Source organism: Panthera uncia, chromosome A2, assembly GCF_023721935.1.
Source record: "Panthera uncia isolate 11264 chromosome A2, Puncia_PCG_1.0, whole genome shotgun sequence".
NCBI lineage: Eukaryota > Metazoa > Chordata > Mammalia > Carnivora > Felidae > Panthera > Panthera uncia.
Window position 1 is genome coordinate 65603116 of NC_064816.1, and position 20225 is coordinate 65623340.

Genomic DNA, 20225 nt, shown 5'->3' on the forward strand with positions numbered 1-20225 from the left:
CTGGGTTCATTACTTTAAACTCTTTATCAGGCATATTGCATATCTCCATTTCATATAGTTTTATTTTTGAGGTTCTGTCTTGCTCTTTCTTCTGGAATACATTCCCCCGTCTTCCCATTTTGCTTGACTTCCTGTGTTTGTTTTTAGGGATCAGACAGAACAGGTACTTCTCCTAAACATGAAGAAATGGACTAGTGTATGATTGCCCCTGTGAAGACTGTGGGTGCTTGATGACTTTTGCTAGCTGGCTGCAGCTGTGGCTGGTATGGGCTGGGAGTCCTGGACTCTCCATGGAGTAATACCTTGGCAAGACAGCTAAAGCTGAAGTGGGTGCAAGCCAGAGCGTTTCCAAGCTCTACACACAAAAGGCATTTTGGCAGAATAGTTGATGGTAAAAGTAGGTGTTATCCAGGATCTCTTGGGGCCTTCCATGCAGAGAGTGCCCTGTCTGGGTGGCTGAGATTGAGGAAGCATGAGGGCCAGCAGATCCCAAGGCCTTCAGTGCAGGGGACACACTGACAGGACAGCTAAAGCTGAAGTGGGTGCAGACCAGGGGTTCTCAGGGTTCTAACACCGAGGGCGCCATGGCAGAACAGTTGAAGAGAAAGTAGGTGCAAGCTGGGGGATTCTATGCAACAGAAACAAGCCACGTTGTCCCAAGGTACTCAGTGCAGGAAGTGCCCTTGGGGGGTAGCTGGAACTAATACAGGAACCCTCCAGGTGTTCCTGGAGCACTCCACACAGGAGGAACTCTGGCAGGGATCTGAAATAGTCAGCCGGGAAGTTTTAGACCACTCTCCATCAGGGGTGTCCTAGCAAGTTATCGGAAGCAAAAGAAGTGTGACCCTGGAGTATGCAAGGTACTTTGTACCTGCGTCACCTTGATGTGAAAGCTAGAGCTGTGGCGAGCACTAACCAGAGGTGTCCTGGGGTGCATTGCCTTGTGGCCACCTTGGTGGGATGGCGGGGGTTGGTGGGGGCTAGGGCCCCAGGGTTCACTGAGGCAGCAAGCCGGTTAGGGCACCCAGACTATACACTGGTCTGTGCTTTCAGCGTAGAGAGGAAACAAAGACCATATCCATCAACCCCTCCCGCCCACAGAGAGTTCCAGCAGCTCTCTTGCCACTAGGCAGAGTTCTAGGTCTGGTTGTTGTATATGCTAGCTGTTCTTATAAACCTCAGTTTTTGTGTGTGTCCCAGGGCACCCAGAGCTGGTATAGGCTAGGGTATCCACTGTTCAATGTAAGTGGTGGCCCAGCTAGGGCACCTGGGCTCTGCTCCCATTCACACTGTAAAGGTGGAAGGGGAGTGTAAGTCCCGTCACTCTCCAGTCCCTCTGATCCAGAGAGAGTTCCAGCACCTCCTCTGCCTTTTGGCAGAGTTCTAAGACTGGTTCTTTTATAATGTAGTTGCTCTTTAAACCTTTTTTTTTTTTTTTCTGTCCAAGGACAGAGGAATCTATTCCCAGTCCCTTGTACTATCCTTCCCCACTGCAGTTCACAGCACGGAGGTGGGTATTCCCTTCATTACTACATCTCTGTCTATCTTGCTATTCTTAGAGATCTTTTGTGCAGAGGCTAGAGATGTTTTGCTGTGCAGAAGCTATTTAGTCACTGCTCAGTTCTTCTTCTTCAGGAGGAATTGCTCCATAAATAGGTGTATTTTTGTATGTTTTGTGGAGGACATGAGTTCAGAGGCTTCCTGCCTCACCTACTTGTACTGGAACCACCGATGCTGCGTTTTAACAACAGTTTTTCATTCTCAGATTGTATCTGAGTAAACATAAACTAAGCATGATGTATAAAATACAAAGGACAAAAAGTGAAATTCTACCTGTGGTGTGTGTTTTTCTTCTGTCTTGTGTATGTTTATTCTCCCAGTATTCTTTATTTTTGCATCTTGGGACCACCTGTTACAACTCTGGAAAAGTCTGTATATGATTTCTTCGGTCAGAATGGGCATTTGAACCATGTTTCTCCATAGTTGTTATCATCGAAAGTCCACTGAAAATCTACAGCTAGAAATTGATTCCTTTCTTTTTTTTAATTTAAATTTTATTTAGTTCACATACAGTGCAATCTTGGTTTCAGGAGTAGAATTCAGTGATTCATTATTTACATTTAACACCCAGTGCTCATCGCAACAAAAGTACCCTCCTTAATATCCAACACCCATCTAGCCCATTCCCCACCCGCCTCCCTCTGTCAACCCACAGTGTGTTCTCTATCATTAGAGAGCAAATGTGGTTAGTTGCCCTGTCTTCTCTCCTTTCCCTTCCCATGTGTTCTTCTGTTTTGTTTCTTACATTCAACATATGAGTGAAATCAAGTGAAATCATTTGTCTTTCTCTGATTGACTCATTTTGCTTCGCATAATACACTCTAGCTCCATCCATATCTTTGCAAATGGCAAGATTTCCTTCCTTCTGATGGCTGAGTAATAGCCATATTTCACCACACATTGATTCCTTTCAAATAAAAATTAAGCCTTTCAAATAAAATTAATTCACCATCTCCTATTATTTTACTTAGCTGCTTTGGACATAGATATCATGACCTCATGTGCTATCTTCCTCCTCCTTGGTTTCCTTTATTAACATCATCCTACATTAGCACTACAATTAACTCTAAAACTCTTTTTAAAAAGGTTAGTGCATTTTTCAGAGAATAAGAAGGGTTAATAAATTTTGAAGTGAATCAAATTCTTACTCCTTAGACATGAATAGAGTTTATAATACAAACACCAGAAATGTAATAGACAATATATAAGAGCAAATACTTCCAATTAGGAATCCTGAAAAGTCCCAGATAAAATATTTTGTAAAACATTAATTTAAGTACTTGTGAATTAAGGACAATCTGCTGAAGCCATAATTGACACAACCTCAAAATTTTAAAAATTGAAAACATTGAAGCAAATGCATGCTGAGGAAGAGAAGCATAGGACATCCGCAGGTAAATAAGTTTCTGAAGCCTCCCTGAGTAGACTGCACAAGAAAACAAATAAAGCAAACCAAAAATCAACCATTCATAGGAATTCCAAACTGTAAACTGCCTTTTTTTTTTTTTTTTGGAAATGGAATGAGCACTGTGTGGACCTAAAAATATCAAATCTAAAATTTAATTTAAAGTGACCCTAAGTTGGTGATGAACACAATCTTATTTTCAAGAAAACATTTTAAACCTCTGCCTTAAAAAAAACTTGTACACGAAAAATTAGAGCAGTATGATTGCAGAATTAGAAATCAAAGAACACAGAAGGAAATAAGCCAGCATGAGGGAGACAAAAGAATCAATACACTTCAGAACTGAATTTGCAAAGGTCTTTGATCAATTAGAAACCATGCAATAAGATATGCCTTAATACAGTTTTGAAAATAAGAGAAATATTGACCTAAAATGAAAAGGCAGATTGGGAAGGAAGCCTGTCTAGAAATATAATAAATGGCTAAACAGCACATGGGCCAAAATTGGAGAGTGCTACTGAATTGGAAGGTGGATTTGAGGAAAGAACTCAGAAGACAGCCCAAAGACAAAGACCTAGAAATATAAAGTGGAGGTAAAATATATGGGGGAGAAAATGAAGAGGTCAAACATACTACTGGTCAGATTTGAAAGGAACAGAGACAGAGGCAGGGCTGGGGTAATATTCTACAAGATAATGGGTGACAGTTTTCTAGAATTAATGAACTAAACACCCATTCTTAAATTCAAGGAGACTGGTGAGCTTTAAGCTGGATACAAAGAAAGAACAGAGTAAATCATAGACCATGAAGGACAAAGAAAATATGTAAAACAGCCAAGAGAACAGAGAAATTTTTGACAAGAGAATGGCAATTAGACCAGTCACCGGCTTACCAACAAATCAATGGAAGCCAAAGCAAGGCAGTGATATTTTTCAAATTCTGGAAGCACACAGCTGCCAACTGGCAGTTGTTCAGTAAGATATCCTAGAGATTTTTTGCACAAATGCATCAAGAAACATGTACTAGGGTGTTTATTCCAGTGTGGATAATAGCATGACACTATTTCATTCCAAATATACTGGAGAAATGTAAGAATATCTAAATGTGAAGATAAAGATAATTAAATTTGGAAGATAATAAAGGTGATTCAAAAATAATCCCAGGAATTTGAGACTTTTAGAATGACTAGATCCTTGGCAGAGAATAAGGGTATGTCACTATTGGAGAAATTCTAACAGACACTAACAGACAAATTCTTAGGGAGCCTGCCTGGCTCACTCAGTTAAGTGTTCAGGTCTCCAGGTCATGATCTCATGGTTCGTGAGATTGAGCCCCGCATCAGGCTCCATGCTGACTGCACAGAGCCTGCTTAGGATTCTCTCTCTCCCTCTCTCTGCCCCTCCCCTGCTTGCCTTCTCTCTTTCTCCCTCAAAATACATAAACTACACTTAAAAAAAAATCTTTGATAAGAGCAGAGATGGTTCCAGAAGACACTCCAGAAATGAATACTTAAACTAGAATATTTACTATTGAAATTACTGCCAACCAAAGTTTTAGTCATTCTGCTACAGAAAGAAGTATTTTTTTTTTTTTATCTTTACTGTGTGATAAGACTTGGGTATGCTTTGGTATTCTTAATTCTGGTCTTTGTTAATGATTCTTTTATGTTCATTTAATAGTCAAATTTATATAGCTGGAAAGGTAAAATTCCATAAGTAGAAATTCTGTTGATTTTATGTCAAGTATATATGTGTATAATATTTACTCCTACTTACCACATCACTTTTAACTACTAGTAGTCTACTACTTGGACTATACAGTAGCTTCATAATTTTGCCTTTGTGTTTCAAATTCTGCTTTGTGACAAGCGATCAATCCAAATATGAGGCCTTCCCTGACAAGCGATCAATCCAAATGTGAGGCCTTCCCTGACAACACAGTTTAAATTACCTCATTCTGGGGGCGCCTGGGTGGCTCAGTCGGTTAAGCGGCCGACTTCGGCTCAGGTCATGATCTCGCGGTCCGTGAGTTCGAGCCCCGCGTGGGGCTCTGTGCTGACAGCTCAGAGCCTGGAGCCTGTTTCAGATTCTGTGTCTCCCTCTCTCTGACCCTCCCCTGTTCATGCTCTGTCTCTCCCTGTCTCAAAAATAAATAAAACGTTAAAAAATTAAAAAAATAAAAATAAAAATAAATAAATTACCTCATTCTGTTTCACTCCTTTATAACACCCTCCACACTTCCTTATAACAAAATATCCCTGATTCTTTCCTCCTGTCCCATGTATCATTACTGTTATTTATTTCACTTACACATAAACCGTAATCATCAAAAACACTGATGCAGCTATTATTTTAAATAAATCATTACCTCTTAGATGAATTAAGAATAAGAAAAGTTTTAGGGCACCTGGGTGGCGCAGTCGGTTGAGTGTCTGACTTCGGCTCAGGTCATGATCTCCAGGTCTTGGGTTCGAGCCCCGTGTCGGGCTCTGTGCTGACAGCTCAGGCAGAGCCTGGAGCCTGCTTCGGATTCTGCGTCTCCCTCTCTCTCTGCCCCTCCCCTGCTCATGCTCTGTCTCTCTCTCTCTCTCTGTCAAAAATAAATAAACACTAAAAAAAATTAAAAAAAAAAAGAATAAGAAAGTTTCCCACTAACAGTGCACAAAGTTTCCTTTATCTCCACATCCTCGCCAACACCTGTTATTTCTTATCTTTTTTATTTTAGCCATTCTGAGAGCTGTATGGTGGCATCTCATTGTGGTTTTGATTTGTGATGTCCATCTGTACAACTTTTTGGAAAAATGTCTTCCAGTCCTCTGCCCATTTTAAATATCAGTGGTTTTTGTTTTGTTTTTGTTTTTGTTTTTGTTTTGGTGTTGAATTGTATAAGTTCTTTACATATTTCGGATATAACCCCCTTGTCAGATATGTCATTTGCAAATATCTTCTTCCATTCACTATGTTGCCTTCAGTTTCGTTATAGGTTTCCTTTGCTCCATAAAAGCTTATAATTTCACCATCTCTTCTCTGATGTTCTTCCTTCACATAGATCAAGTTTTTAAACTATGTCATTTTCATTCTCTTTGAAAGACTTGTTGTAAACACTTTCTTGTAAGTCAAGTCTACTGGTAACAGATTCCCTTAACTTTTGTTTTTCAGAGAAAGTCCTTATTTCTTCTTCACTTTCAAAGGATAATTCTGCAGTGTACAGAATTCTAGCCTGGTGTGTTTTTTCTTTGAATGTTCCACTCTACTCCTTTCTTGCTTCCATAATTTATGAGGAGAAGTCAGATGTATTTCTTGTCTGTGCTCCTCTCTTGGGAAGATGTTTTTACCCTCTGGCTTCCTTCAAGATTTTTTCTTTACCTTGGATTTTCTGCCATTTGAATATGATTTGCATAGGTGTGGTTTTTCTTTTTCTTTTCTTTTTTTGCATTACTCTGTTTGGTGTTCTCTGAGCTTTGTGGATCTCTGGTTTGGTGCCTCACATTACTTTGGGGGAATCGTCAGTCACTGTTGTTTCAAACATTTCTTCTGTTTTCCTCTCTCACTGTTTTCTCCAGCTGGTATTCCCATTATGCTGTATTTGCCCTCTTGTTGTTGTCTCACAGTTCTTGGATATTCTAGTTTGGAAGTTTCCATTGGTCTATCCTCTAGACCAAAGATTCTTTCCTCAGCTATGTCCAATCTAGTAATGAATCCATTAAAGGCATTCTTCATTTCCATTTCAGTATTTTTACTCCTAACATTTCCTTCGGTTCTCTCTTAGCATTTTCATCGCTGCTTACACTGCCGACCTGTTCTTGCATACTGTACCTTATCCATATGAGCCCTTATATTAATTACAGTTGTCTTATATTATCAGTCTTATATTTCATACATTCCTGCCACATCTGATTCTGATTCTTCTGATGCTTCTTCTGGCTCTCCAAACTGTCTTTTTGGCCTTTTCATATGTCTTGTATTTTTTTTTCAATGAAAAACAGATATGATATACCCGGTACTCTTTCAGGCGGAAGTTTGTTGTCATGAGTTTCTGCTCCTGTAAGTTGTGATTTTCTGTAGTTTATAATTTGGGTGGCTGTCGTTTTACCCTGTGACCTCATGTCTCTGGCATATCTAAACAGAGCTGTTTATTTTTAGCTCAATTAGCTTTTTACTTGTTGTTAGGATGGGGTGAAAACTTCTAAGCTCGTTACATGCTAGACCAAAACCCAGAAGCACGTTTCCTTTGAAGTACACAGCTTATAAATACTTCTTCTTGTGACCTTATTTTTTATGTATCTCCTATGAAACTCCAGCAGACAGAAACCGCGATTCTTACCCTGAGTAAGTTATCCCTAGTATCAATCTCAGTTCCTAGTACAAAGAAAAATCTCAATATTTCAGATGTAATGAGAAAGAAATTGGATCTTAGATCTTGTTACTCACTATAGCACATAATGTGCTACTACTTTTCTGGTCATTATTTCTGCTTGAAATTTCTCTACTGAGCTGCGGCTTTTCAAATAGTACTAACCAAACCAAGTAAGTTTCATTTGTGCCTAGATACACTTTCATTACCAGTTTATACTCATGTGAATAATATAGTGCAGTAGTTTTTGAGATGCACATACAGAACTACTCTCTCAGAAGACGGTGTTTATGTGTAACAACATTAGGCAATGTGTTCTGATCACCGCCTTAAGGTTTACAGCGTTTGACTCCTATTAACATTAATGAGAACCGCTCGGCTGCCTCTCTGAGTAAAGTACTAGAATCCTGTCCCTAGGCTGTGTCCCCTTTGGGTTTGTATGGCTAATATATATCATTAAACCGTAATGGTAAACATAACTACTTCAAAATTACATTTCACCTTTTCCGCCTGCAGATCTCAAATCAAATTGTAAACAATTAATTGTGCTTATAACACTTCTACAAGGTACTTTTGAAAAGTAATATATGAAGATAGTTTACTTTGCCTGAGGAAAAGGGTCAGTCCTTACCATGGGAATCCTTACAAATCCATAAGATACAATGGTAGGAAATATAAAGTTTCAATGTCATTGAACAAAAAAAAAGTGGCAGATGTATTTAACCTAAGAATTCTGGCAAGACACAAAGTTTAATAACTAAAGAGTAATTTAAACTATTCAAAGATACTTTGGATTCTATTTTTCTGACCTGTCATGAGCAAACACATTTTTCCTACAGAAGTTAAGGGTCGGTATGTGTTGATCATGAAGGTATAAGCTCCTCGTCTCCGTGGCTCTGGTGAGGTCTGGTAGGACCCCCGCATCACAGAAAAAAATAGAGCTAATTTCTGGGTGGCTCAGACTTGGCACAGGAAAATGACAAAGCTAACAAGTGAACAGAAGCCGTTGGTCCTGTGGGCCAGTATTTAACAGGATGTGGAGAACTAAAACTTGATTGGCAAGCATGGTGTGCCGAGAAAATAATTGGCAGTTCTGTTTGCCAAGCCCTGGTTCAGGCAATGGGTTACGAGAGATGGTGAAGTCAGAAAAGGTTTATGTTCTCATGAATCTCACATGCTAGCAGGAATAGACAAAAACAAAGGGGTATGTGAAGAGTGCCCAGACGTTTGGTCTGAGGACCCTTTTATACTCTTAAAAGTTGAGAACTACCAAAACTTTTATTTATGTGAGCTATATCCACTGATGTTTACTGCATTCAAAGTTAACAATGAGAATTTTTTTTAATATGTATTTATAAGTAACAACAGAAAAAGTGTTACATGTTAGCTTAGAACATATATATTTTAGGGTAAAATAACTATTTTTCAAAACAAAGACAATGAGAAGAGTGGCACTGTTTTACATTTTTACAAATGTCTGTGATATCCGCTTTGATAGAACATGGCTGGGTTTTCATGTCTGTGTCTGTATTAAATGTTGAGATATATTATTCTGAATGAAGCACACAAAGAAAGGAAATCTACCTTGGAAAAGACAGAATGTGGAATCCAAACTCATGTCAATAAACTTTCCACATATTAAAATTATTTATCTGTCTTGCTGTTTGAATGGAGTTTTTACCTATTCATGATTCTGTAAAGTCATAGATTGCTCATTCAGAAAGTTATTCGTGGATTTACTCAGATCTTGCAAATGTTGACACATTCATTACACCATATCTATATATTTGAAAATCACATTTGTTAATATCACCCTCAATACCACCGAAATGACTTTAAGTGTTGGAAAGCTGCCAATGGCAACACATACAATTCTCCAAAATTATAATTTTTGCTTCACAGTTTCAATTTTATTATTGGCACTGTGAGTTGTGTGGCAGGCTGACTTCATTCATTTTCAGGAAAGCACTATGGCCTCGGTCATGTTTCTCAACTAAAGATGGCTCTGAATGAAAGAGTGTCTAGTGCAGTCAAAACCCAATCAAGTTTGTAAGTACTTTTCCTCAAGAACTCCATCATAATCCGGTATGCCATTGTCTTATTCCACTCAAACAACTATGACAGTACTATAAATTGGGTGCCTTATAAACACTAGGCAAAATCCAAGCACCAGTACATTCATGGCTGAGTGCCCACTGTCTTATTCATAAATGCTGTGCCCTCACATGGTGGAAAGGATGAGCTAGGCCTCTGAGGACTCTTTCATAAAGGCAGTAATCCAATCATGAGGGCTCCACCCTCATGACTTAATAACCTCCCAAGGCCCTGCCTACCAACGTCATCATCTTGGGAGTTAGGATTTCAACATATGAATTTGGGGTTGGGGTAACACAGAAACATTTAGACCATGGTAGCCCCAGACCTGCTTAATGTAGATTTCCCATTTTGTAATACAATACTTTTTAAAATCATGTCCTTGTAAAGGTTCAAAGTACAGTAAAATTATTTTTTTTCCTGTTTTATCAACAGACATTCACATGTGAAATTGGCTTTATTTATTTATTTTTTTTACTACAAGTTTGTGACAATGAAAAACTCAAGGATATGGTCTGTTTCCACTGCCCTAATTTATGCTGAGACATCAACAGTTTTACCTACAGTTGCTTTTGCACCAGCAGTGCAAATACAACACATTTCCAATTGCAAATAACATCTTACTATTATTAGAAACCTATTTGATATCTCATAAACCCAATTATGAGGTCATGGTAAGCCTATGGACTACCTTTTGGGAACAACTGGAGTAAACTAATAAATTATCATGGTAATTACAGATTCTGGTAAGGACAATAATGAGAATAAAATATATGATTGGGATGATTGATTACTGGTCTGTATTAGCTTCATACAGTACCTTTTACCTGTCTCTAAAGGTGATGTTTGAGATATAACCCAACAATACAAAATCTGTCAGAGCAGTGCTGAGGACATAAGCCTGAAGTTGGCAATTATATTACTAGTTCCAAGTAAAGAAAGAAGTCAATGTGACTGGAACTTAGTAAGAGAATAGGACACTGGTAAACCTGGAGAGGTAGGCATGTATGAGGTAATGTAGAGGTCTGTAAGCCATGAGAGCTCATTTGAATTATGTTTTATTGTGACCTCTGCTGTTGAGGATTTTAAAGGAGGAGAAAATATTGTCTGATTTTAAAAGAACACTCTACATTCTACGTAGTATGGATTAGAGAGGACAAACGTGGAAACGGTGAGACCAGCTACAAGATAAAAGAGGAGAACTTAGACCAGCATGGCAACAGTTAATATGAATTGAAGTAACTGTGAGATAAATTTTGTGCATCATGCGTCTGGGAAATGCACATGAATTTGACCTCAGAAGTGAGAGCAAAAGGAAGCCTGAGTGCTGGGAAATTCATGGAGGGCGATGCTGTTTATTAAAATGTGTGAAAAGGGAAGAGAAAGAGGTCTGGTGGGTGTTGGAGAAAAGTTGCATCCCTTGAGGGAAAACAAGGGGCTTGTTTTCAACATAGTAGGTTTGAAACACATACTAGACTTTGAAGTAAAGCTATCAGATGCAGTTGGATATTCGACTTTGAACATCAGGAGAGAAGTTGGCAACTAGAGAGGTGTCTACATCTTATAGCTGGCATTTAGATGGTATTTAAAGTCATGGGCTGGAAGAAATCAGGTGGGGAGAGAGTGCGTGAGAAAAGGACCAAGAACCGATCCCTAACACTGCCAACATTTAGATTGATTTTTGTGTATTGCGAGTCATTTTCTTCATTATGGATATCCTGTTGACCCAGCACTATTTACTGATAAATTGCCTATTCCCCCCTCATCTGCACTGACATTTGTAACAGAAATTAAATCTTCATATATATGGGACACTGTGTCTGGACTTGCTATTTTGTTACTATTGTCTATTTTCCATTATTGTGTCCGGTGTTAATTACTGAGATTAATAAATTATAAGATCCAATAAGCTAAGCTCTGTTATATTTTTCTTTTTCTAAATTGTCTTGGTTATTCCTAGCCCTGATTTTAGAATTAGCTCAACAATTTCCATAGAACAAAATAAAACAAACAAAAGAAAATGTTCTTAAATTTACTTGAGATTGCATTGCATCAATATACTAACTTGTGGGGGAAAATGACATATTTCTGGGGCACCTGGGTGGTTCCATCAGTTATACGTCTAATACTTGATTTGGGCTCAGGTCATGATCTCACAGTCATGAGATCCAGCCCTGAGTTGGGCTCCACGCTGTGCATAGAGTCTGCTTAAGAATTTCTTTCTCTCTCCCTCTGCCCATCTATCTCTATCTCTTTCTCTGTTTCTCTCTCTAAATAAATAAATAATTTTTAAGTGACATATTTACAATATTGAGTATCTCAACACAAACATGATATAGCCTTCCATTAATTTAGGACTTTCAGGAAAAAAAAAGACTTTTAAAAATTCTGTCAATATTATTTTATACTTTTACGTTTAGACAACTTGTAAATCTTTTGTTAGATTATTCCTAGTATTTGAGCTTGTGATGCTATAGTAAATGGCATCATTTTAAATTTTATTTCCTATTTGTTTCAGGGTATACAACTAAGTTATATTTTTTATATGTTGAGCTTGAACTCCACAAATTTGTTAAAATTGCTTATTAAGTATCATAATCCATCCAATTTTATTTCTTTTTATACAATCATGGCATCCATGAAAAATAACTTTTGTATTTCTTCCTTTCTAATCCTCCAATGTTTTTCTTTTTGCAACTATAATATTGATTTTCTGCTTGCTGCAATCCCTTAAATTTTTTTGCAAAATTATATGTGCAATTTTGTACTTCACATTAAATTGAAATAAATGATTTATCATCATACATTTAAATAGTAACAAAAGATGTAATTCCAAGCATATGTAAATATTCCCTTTTAAAAATAAAACTGTTTCAGGGGGCCTGAGTGACTCAGTTGGTAGAGTTTCCGTCTCTTGATTTTGCCTCAGGTCATAATCTCAGGGTCATGGGATCGAGCCCTGCGTTGGGCTCTGCATTGAGCATAGAGCTGCTTAAGACTCTCTCTCTATCCCCTTGCTCTTCATCCTCCTCCCACTTTCTCTCCCTCTAAAATAAAAAAAAAATAAATAAAACATAAATACAAAAACTAAAACTGTTTCACCTCTTTTTAAAATTTAAAACGTGTTATCTAAATACTATAGCACTTTGATGTCTTGCATATTTTCTTAAAATATACTCTTCAAAAGTCAATTTTGCATCATTTCTTCTTCCCCTTAGTCCATATTTTTATTTGTTTTCTTAATAAATTTTATTTTCATGAAATATATTTTTGTTTTTGAAAGTTGGATCCTGAGAAGCTTAACAGAAGACTGGGGGGGAGGGGAAGGAAAAAAAAAAAAAAAAACGTTAGAGAGGGAGGGAGCCAAACCATAAGAGACTCTTAAAAACTGAGAACAAACCGAGGGTTGATTGGGGGGGTGGAGAGGAAAGTGGGTGATTGGCATTGAGGAGGGCACCTGTTGGGATGAGCCCTGGGTGTTGTATGGAAACCAACTTGACAATAAATTTCATATTAAAAAAATAAAAAGAGAAAGTCTTACATTAATGTTCTTATAGTATCTGGAGACAAAATTACACATAAGACTTATTACAGTCTGAAATTTTTCTCATGCTTACAAGGCAATGGGTATTAAAATGCTATTCTCAATTTTTATTGCAATTATTATTGGTACATAGCAAATCAAACAAACTAAATACATTACAAATTTTTATGAGAGAGAAATAATTTTAGGCCGTTAGTAAGTGCTCAATCAGCAAAGATATTAGGACAGAATAAAAAGTTGGAAAAAATGTGAGAAGATGTAAAATATAGGGAAGACAAAAGTATCACTGTCAACAGCAGGTTAATAACAACACAGAAAAGAGAGAAAAGAGTAAATGACAGCCAAACATAAAAACTTAAGAATAATGGCTAAAAATTTTCCAAAATTAACAGATAGTAACAGAGGTTACTATCATTTTGTGTTAAAGAGGTCACAGGCATGCGTCATTAAAGCCACTCAGAATATATGTAAAATCAGGGGCTCCTGGGTGGTTCAGTGGGTTGAGCATCTGACTTCAGCTCAGGTCATGATCTCACCAGTCATGAGCTGGATCCCCACCTGGGGCTTTGACACTCAGAGCCTGGAGCCTGCTTCAGATTCTGTCTCCCTCTCTGTGCCTCCCCTGCTCATGCTCTGTCTCTTTCTCCAAAATAAATAAACATTAAAAAAATTTTTGAACAATATACATAAACTCAGGTTTCCTGGAAAATGCATAGGCACAGAAGACGATAGAGAACTTAGCTGCCTTCCCTCGCCATGCTGGGAAGAGGTATGCTTGACGGTGAGCAGGTGGTGGGGGACCATGGAAGAGAGTCCAGGAGGGGAACCTGACCGTGTAATCCCACACATATGTATAGACTTGAAGAACTGGCTGGGGTTATCCATGGAACTTAAAGCAATGGAAATTTCCATTCAACGTGAACCTGAGCTCTCATTGGAAAGTGACGTCAATGGCTCTCAAGGCTGGAGACAGCCTGTTCTTTCATGGAGTTAATCCAGAAATGCAAGTCAGCTTTTGTTGAACTACCAGAGGAAGAGGAAACAGTCTTCCAGGTTTCCAGATTCACCTTTCATCATTATAAATACGATTTTCATTGTCACGGTTGCTCTCCAAGTCAAATGCGCTTGGGTCAGAGTAGGTGGTCTCTAATATCCTGATTCTGTGGCATGGTCTTAATGGATTGGACCATGGTGCATTTTTGCAAATGTTTTATGAGTGCAAGTTTCTCACATCTTTTGTTCACATCTTCAGCCCCTCCCTTCTCCTACAATGTTCTTTAACTCACTCTCCCCACCCAAATCTATTCATCCCCTAGGTCTCAGACTGAATGTGGCTGAGTAAAGACTTGTTCCCTCACCACCCAAAGAAAACTAGTTCTCAATAATATGCCTGCTTAGTAACCTGCTAGACTACTATTTTTGGCGTGGTAAGGCTTGGTTAAAACTCTCTATAATTTGAATCACTTATAAGAACAGTGATTGGTAATTTAGCTGTGTGCTTGCAAATGTAAATAATAAATTTAAAAGCATTTATGAATGCAGTCTGTCTCATTAAACTTTTATTTTTGACACCTTACCCTGGACCGGATTTAAGTTAGAATTCATATGTAAATATAAAGAATGAATGAATAATTGAGATCACAGATGACATAAATTTGAGAGAAAAGAGAAAATGAAGATGATGAAGTCTGTTTTCGACATGATGAACATGAAATGGTTCCAGGACACCCATTTGTGAGATGGCTAGTCAAGGTGTGATATGGGTGTTTAGGAGAAGAGAAGTCTGGGCTGGATGTACACATTTGGATATTCTTGTTTAATGGCAACAGTTAAGACCAGGGGACAGAATAATCTCACACAGGGCTTTATCACGGTCTGAAAAGGGACAAGGTGGGGTGAAAATCCCGAGGCACACTGACATTTGGAGAGTAAGAAGCCCAAGGACATTGAGAAATCTGTGCCCACACTCTTAACCTAAACCACAACAGTCACGTTCTCCACACTGTCATTATTTTGTTTACATACTTGTCTCTTCAAAGAATCAGTTTAATCATCTCTGTATCCTTAGCAACGTGTGCCTAATACTCATCAAATGTAATCCATTGTATAAATCAATGTTTCAATGAATGAAAATTTATCATTTAAATTTTGCTTTTATTTTAATTTATATATTCTCCTTTATTCCTTTTAGGAACCAGAAAGATAAGAATTTATCTCCTGTCTTTTGATTGTTTGAATGTTGTTGAAACTTTAATTTGCTATGTTTCTTGAAAAATATTGTTTCTTAAGATTGACTTCTTGATTAAGTACTGATCTTAGGTGATGGGCAACAGGACTAGAAGAAATTAAATATATCTTTAACATGGATCAATAGGATTTTTCTGCCCTCTTTTAATGCCCTTAAAACTTTAGTCCTCAAAATTGATGGGACCCTGCCATTTAGTGAGAGAGTCACTAACAAAATCACTTAGGATTGCATATAGCTGATTTTATAAAATCAATTCAACATCAGAAACTTATTCTTGGTAAAAATCCACCTATGCTTTTCAGAAATTACTTTTTGATTCCAAAACCCAGCTCTCTAAAGGTGTGTAGTCAATATTAGGATTTTAATTTGATATTGAAAAACATACTTTATTTCAAAGTATGTGGATAAAGGAGTTATCACCTAAATTAGAAAAATCAACTCTAGTTTGCAGGGACTTAAAATAAAGGAAAAACATCATATTTTAGAAGGTAATCTGTTGAATTAAGTTTGTATGAAATATATACTATCAAATATTATATGTTAAGACCTCAGCTCTCATAAAACAATAAAAAAAAAACTCAAGAATTCGTAAACATCAGTGAATAATATGTAGACTGAACCCACATTTAACAGTGTTTCAGAGAAAAATATACATTTAATAAACAGCAATTTATAAAGTTTCATTCCCTTGTTTTCAGTGATAAATGAAAATGTATGGAGCTGGAAGAATGATGGTTGGGAGATTCTTGAAGATGCCTTAGCGTTGTTTTTGTGTGTAAATCTTCTGCGCAAACACATAAATACAGACACATTCCATGGAATTTCACTCGCAATCTTCTAATCCCATAATGAGAAAGGAGATATGAGTTCATAGTCTGGTAGCAGATGTAAAAATAGTAATAAAAAAATCAATTTAAAGCTTTGGATTTAATAATGGACAATGAGGCTTCCATTTAAATTGACCATTATTTGGGGCGACTGGGTGGCTCCGTCGGTTGAGCGGAGCTCAACTTCAGCTCAGATCACGATCTTGCTGTCCGCGAGTTCGAGCCCCGCATCAGGCTCTGTGCTGACAGCTTGGAGCCTGGAGCCTGTTTCCGATTCTGTGTCTTCCTCTCTCTCTGACCCTCCCCCATTCATGCTCTGTCTCTCTCTGTCTCAAAAATGAATAAACGTTAAAAATATATATATATTGACCATTATTTCATAGCTTTGACTAGTGCTTTACTCTGGTCCCAAACCCCCAATCCAAGTTTAATAATGATCTGAGATATTACATTATGCAATACATTATATGTTGAGTCAAGGTCAGCAGAATGTCTCAATAGAAGCCAGTTGTTAAGAAGGCACATGCTGGGATTTCTTGGTCCTTCCAGTGTATAGTCATATGTGAGTAGTTTTGCACTCATCCTTAAAAATACCACTTCCTTTCCAGACACATATGCCCAGGGATAAATCCATGTGTTTTCTTTTTAACTTTTTAAAACATTTTTATTTATTATTTTTGAGAGACAGAGAGACAGAGCATGAGTGGGAGAGGGGCAGAGAGAGCTGCAGACACAGAATTCGAAGCATGTTCCAGGCTCTGAGCTGTCAGCACAGAGCCTCATGTAGGGCTCGAACTCACAAACAGTGAAGTCATAACCTGAGCCAAAGTCAGATGCTCAACCCTGAGCCACCCAGGCGTCCCCGGGATAAATCCATGTTTAAGGAAGATCAAAGCTTATACAACTGAGGAAACATATGTTAAAATTGGTAGACGGAATTATAAACCACATCTTAAATTTGTTGATATTCAAAACACTAGACTTTGACTGCATGTGTTCCCGGCCCCATTGCTCCCCCACTCCCCCATACTTATAGCCTCAGACCCTGGAGGGCACATCCTCATGCCCACCCCCTTTGGTTCTCAGCCTGGCTTGCACTCACTTCTCCCTCTAGGTACTTGGGTTTCTCCTTCAGCATCGCCTCAAATTTCCACTGGCATTTTTATACTTTTGGTATTTGAGATTTATGTTGTTGCATATTATGGTGTATTTATGTCACCATGCAACCTTTCATTCACTGTCACTGATTTCATGCTACTTCTTGGGGACCATGCCTGCCAGCTTCCCTTTTCATGGAAGGAATTTGACCTCAATCAAGGTAAAATGTCTGCAGAGTGGCTTTGCAGAGGGCTTAGCCCAAACCTGAGCACAAACAATAATGCTTCTGGCCTGATTTGTTTACTTATTGTCCCATACAAGTACATGCATCCTTCTTTCTCTAAACCAAATGGCTTTACTTCATGGGAGTATCTTCACCTGGTTGGCCATCTCCTGAATTACCACACAGACACGGGTCACAACAACATGCTTAGCCTGGGAAAAATGGCAGGCAAGAGCTGTTGCCCTGTGTGCTAAATCCTGGTCAAGTGTCTCTGATGAGACATGCCACAGAGAATTGCAATGTTAAACCTTCTCTTATTAAGTTTGGAGCCATTCTGTTGATTTCCATTGCTACAAGTATTTAATAACCAAGAGCCATTCAATTTTTGTTTTGGTTTGTGTGTGTGTGTGTGTGTGTGTGTGAGTGTGTTTTTAAGAGCATTTTTTTTATTATGATATGATACATATAGCATAAAGTCACCATTTTAACTATTTTAAAGTACAGAATCTAGTGGCATTTAGTGTATTCACAATGTTGCATAGATGTCTATCTGTCTAGTTCGAAAATGTTTTCATCACCCCAAAAGAGAAACCCTATGCCCTTTAGCAGTTACCTTTCGCTGTTCTCTACCCTCAGCCCATGGCAGCTACCAGCTTGCTTTTTGTCCAGTTGGGTCTGCCTATTCTGGAAATTTCATATAAAGGGAATTATATAACATGCAGCCTTTCGTGTCTGTCTGCTTTCACTTAGCATGATGCTTCCAGGGTTCCTCCATGTTTTCATACGTACCAGTGCTTCCTTCCTTTTTATGGCTCAATAATATTGTATGGTTATATCACAATTTATTTATCCACCTTTTGGCTATGGTGAATCATGATGCTTATGAACACTTCTTTTTAAATTTTTTAAAAATGTTTATCTACTTTTGAGAGAGAGAGAGAGAGAGAGAGACAGAACATGAGCAGGGGAGAGGCAGAGAGAGAGAGGGAGACCCAGAATCCGAAGCAGGCTCCAGGCTCTGAGCTGTCAGCACAGAGCCGGACATGGGGCTCGAACCCCCGAGCCATGAGATCATGACCTGAGCTGAAGTCAGACGCTTAATCGACTGCACCACCCAGGCACCCCATGATACTATGATACACTGTTATATAAATGTTTTTGTGGGAACACCTGTTTATAGATATTTTGAGCACAAATGCTGGGTCGGATTAAAAAAGAAATAAGTACATGTTGTAAAACAGTATAAAAGGCATTGAACTAGTAGACCTGGGTCCTGGCCCCGGTGCAGCACTTACTGGTTACAACATAACGCTGAGGTATCTAAGCTCTGGGGACCTCGAGTCATTGTAAAATGAATACTTTATTCGCTTTGCTTCCCATTTACCATTGTTGTGAAGTTCAAACAAATAATGACTGTCCATATAAAAATGGACTTTACCACCCATAGGTCTGATTCTAAACTGCTGGCAGTAACTAAAGCAAAAGCAATATGGCCACTCTTACAGTGGATTCAGGGATGTCCAATTCTTCATTTCTGCTGAAGGAGGAACTCACTCACATGCACTAATTGTTCTCTGATGAAACACTTACATGGTAATGGTGGCCTCCCAAATAGGTCAGAGGTTCCTCAAGAAACACAGAATTGTGAAAAGCAAATCATTCGTAACCATTTGTCAGTAATGAAGACTCGTATATCTTTACAATGTCCAAATATAGAATTTTCCCGTGTTAGGCAATATCCAAAAGTATGTATCTCAATATAATCACGTATGTCTTTAAAAACAGTTTAGACCAGTTAGTGGAACACACAAAGAAATGGTGTTTTCAGTAACATCCTCACGGAGGACTGCATTGCTAGAGTTCCTTTTTTTCTAAGAATGATTTCATCAATAGCCTCCTTGTATGTCATTTCACTTAATCTTCGTCTCAACAGCAAAAGATGGTAAAACCCCCAATAACATCATTTTCTTGATGTTTCAGGAATAATATTGGAAGGTATTATCAGTGCGGTTCAACAGCTTTAACAAAAGATTTACCTCTTTCAGCAGAGCAGAAATTCAGCTCTCCTATCGCTATAGGATCAGAATTGGTGTAGAAAACATTTTCCCTTTTCATTCTTCAGTTTAAAGAAAGGGTCACAGAATGTGGGTCTGAATGAGAGTCACATAGCTTTGGATTTCATGTGGTCCCCAAACACTACAAGCCGCAGCCCTTCAATCAAAATGAAAATTATAGCCCAGAGCTGCATTTCTTTCAGAGAAAAGCAAATGTTGTGATTTCTGAACTGAAATCAAATTTAACTGGAATGATTCAATAAAATGATGGTATCATTATGAATGTTGCACTTTTTCTTAAGGTTTGATTAGTCTAGACACCTGAGTTGAGAAATGACTGTTGCTTGATACTTCAAAGCACCCTTGGCAACTTTGATTAAATATTTATGTTAAATGTAGATGACTTAAAATAAAATGTGCCCCAATCAAGACACCAGTAAGCAGAATGCACAACCTTGTCAGTTTCAGAGTCTTGGCTTAAGGAGGTATAATTTGAGATTCAACCAACCAGAGTGGCGAGGCCCCCACATCTCCCCTGCTGAGAGGGGGTTGTGACAGGTCTTTGTCTCAGGTGGCAGTTGTCTAAGCAGCTCACCCTCAAGCCGCTCCCAGAGACCACCTGAAAGAATGAACAGGGGGTGGAGTGGTTGGTTCTGTCTTCGCCTCTCTACTTTGACAACAACACTATCGTTACGGCCCCAGATAGACTCCGTCTTGTACAAGAAATTATAAAACGCTTCTGAGGGCAACTGCAACTCACAATCTTTCCTTTTGAAAACGCTCTTTGTTCTTATTCCAGCCATTTGAGCAGGAACATGT